Genomic DNA, 2848 nt, shown 5'->3' with positions numbered 1-2848 from the left:
ACATTTCTAATGAGCTATTCTCTGCAGTAATTATGTCCAAAAAAAGACTAGTTTTATTATTTGGCCTAAAAACTGAATAATCATACTTAAAAGACCACTGGGAACGTTTTAAAAGTAAATTAAAAGATAATTGGAGTGGATCTTTAAAGGCTAAATGATTCAAACTGGCCCCATAAAAAAACAATTGAGCTTAACTTCACTTTTTGAAGGGTTGGTTGGTTTCTACATAAGAACTATTACAGCTCTTGTACTTTCAATGGATTAAAATGTTGATAAGATGTTTTCTTCTAATTTTCAAACAACCTTTTTTTCCCGGCAGGTACTGTATCATTAAATATTAAAAGAAAGTGCATGACAGCCACTCAAGTGTGAGATCAAGATAAAGGAAAGATGAACAGACATGTTAGACATGGGTAATTAAAAAAAAAAAAAAAAAAACAGACCAAAGAATTTTAATTTATGCCTGTTGGTCTAAAAATGTAAATTGTGAACATTTGAACAGCTGCTTGAAAGAGTGCTTTTGAACCTCAGTAAACTTGGAAGAGGAAAACACAGCTCTAACACAAAAAGTTGTAATATGATTCAACGGAAATGCAGAAAAACCGCTGATGTGAAATAATTCTTAACCAAATGTGGCAGAACGTGATGCATGCTTACAGTTCGATTTGGAGGAAGTACAGACAAACTGAGATGTTTAGAAAAAAAAGGAAACATCCAGTTGGGCCAAAAACTTATGTCAGTATTTGACAGAAAGCTACAAACAAAATGCCTTGGAAAAGAAAAATGCACAACATAAGGAAGGAAAGGGAGGGGAAAAAATGGAGGGAGTCAATAGTTACAAATGTCTGGAAAAGGAAAGAAAAGTCAAACTTAACCCGTCAGCAGCTAAACAGAAGAAAACCAAGTGACAAAACAGCAGAGAGAAGCAGAGATGACTTGATAAAAGTGATTTTTTTCTAAAAAACGTTCAACGGAGGAGTTGAAGGGAGTTTGAATCATTGACTGTGTGCGAGAACTGGACTGTGACCCCTCCCCCCTATTCCAAACAGGAAGTACACGCTGGCTCCAAGAAGCCAAAATCCCAAAGACTTCTGATGAGAAATAAACAGCTATTACTCAGTCATTCTGAGACTTAGACTGACTCAGACTGATCCCTGATTACTGATCATTTCTTGCTCCAACACATAGAATACGTATTGCAAAAAAAAAGACAATTAAACTCATTGGAGCCAGATCCAAGTCATTTTTTATGTCAGCAGTTCTCATATACAGTGGGTTTGAATTGAGACAATTTTACAAATAAGTGGTTGTTGCCCTTTTGAATGCAGTAACTGTCCCAGAACCCCCATCTTTCCATAACTAGACAAGAGGGTAGGAGTTATTTAAATTTACCCGATAAGGCCATTCCAAAAAATTAGGTTTCAACGATTTAAATGTCAAACCAAAGAGCACACAGATGTTCAGGAGAAACGTAAGCTGAGACTTAAAAATTGAATAAAATTGAAATTTTCAGAGATGATGCTCATAGAATAGCTGTCAAGAGAAATAAATCTAACCTCAGACACAAGTCCAATCAGTTGACACACACTTTGGTAAGCAAAATGTATTCTCCACATTTGACCCATCGGCTGGAGGGTAGTGAGATGCAGTAACCGGGAACCATTTGGTCCTTTAACCTTAATGGTGAATGTCAAGAAAGGAGGTATTGGCATGACCCAACCTTGCATTTGAACCCACAATCTCAGGCCAGACACTCTACTGTTAGGCCACTGAGTTAGTCGGTTTTAAAAAAACAGCCAACAAGTAAGTGTGTGCACTTCTCCTGTGGATGCAGTTTTCTCTTTATTGTAAGAAGCCGCCTAGTGGTTTGCAGGTGAATTGCCTCCAGTTACTTTCATTTACGATTGTGCTTCAAACAGGAAGTCAAAAGTGTACAACCTTGGTCATAACTTTTTCTCAAAAGATATACATTCTACTGCTTACAAGCAAATTATTTGTGTCCTAATCTAACTGCAGATTTTTTTATAAGTGTCACATATATTACTTTTTCAAAACTTTCTGTCAAATCAAATTAAAAAAGTAGAAACTAGTTTTTTAAAAATCACTGTTTTTCAAATGCTAAAGAAACCTGCTTTTTGTCAGTGATCACTGCATAGTGAGGCAGCTTTCCCCTCCGTCCCGTCCCGTCGCTCTGACCATCATGACTCTGCGAGAAACCGAGCCAGCTGTGATTCCTAACGTCGCGTCTAATTCAGCGATTAAATGGCTCAGCAGGAGTTAGAGGGAGGGAAAGGGGGGTAAATCTAAGGTCGCTCCCCATCCCCCGGCTTCAAACCGCTCCCCTCAGGGCCAAACCATGCTGGGTGCGTGTCAAAGATCACATGACAATAGGGATTCCTGACCCAGCTCGGGTCTGAGAATGAATCAGACCTAATTCAAGCATGTCGCAGTGCAGCCAAAGCCCTGCTCTTAAGATAGAGTGGCAGGCCTTTTCAATTTCAAGATCTGGTATGTTAATACTATTGGGGTGAAAAGGGGTCAAAATGAGAAAAATGACTGTCCTTCAATTTGGTTTCTATCAGTGTAGAGGGGGTTCATCTGAAAGCCGGCTTCATTTCTTCTCACAACTCTAAAAGTTTTGGAGACTTAATCAAATATTTATCATCATCGTTTCAAATGTCACTTGATGAATATTTACTAAATGAACATAATTAAAATATGAATTATTCAAGAACACAAATGAAAAGAAGCTTTGAAACTGAAGGGGAAACAAGTGTGATCAGATGTGGAACAAATACAAAGAATGCAAAGTGTGGTTAGAAGGCACTATAAACTGCAGGGAACGCGT

At 38.0% G+C, this 2848-nt stretch overlaps 1 protein-coding gene across 1 annotated transcript in view; it reads right to left on the bottom strand.

Moving 5' to 3' along the window:
* Positions 1-2848, bottom strand: part of col18a1a (collagen type XVIII alpha 1 chain a) — a 101414-nt gene that overhangs the window by 97386 nt on the left and 1180 nt on the right. The gene's annotated exons all lie outside the window — the stretch shown is intronic.

Source organism: Oryzias melastigma, linkage group LG21, assembly GCF_002922805.2.
Source record: "Oryzias melastigma strain HK-1 linkage group LG21, ASM292280v2, whole genome shotgun sequence".
Taxonomy (NCBI): domain Eukaryota; kingdom Metazoa; phylum Chordata; class Actinopteri; order Beloniformes; family Adrianichthyidae; genus Oryzias; species Oryzias melastigma.
This window is presented reverse-complemented; position numbering and strand designations above follow the sequence as displayed.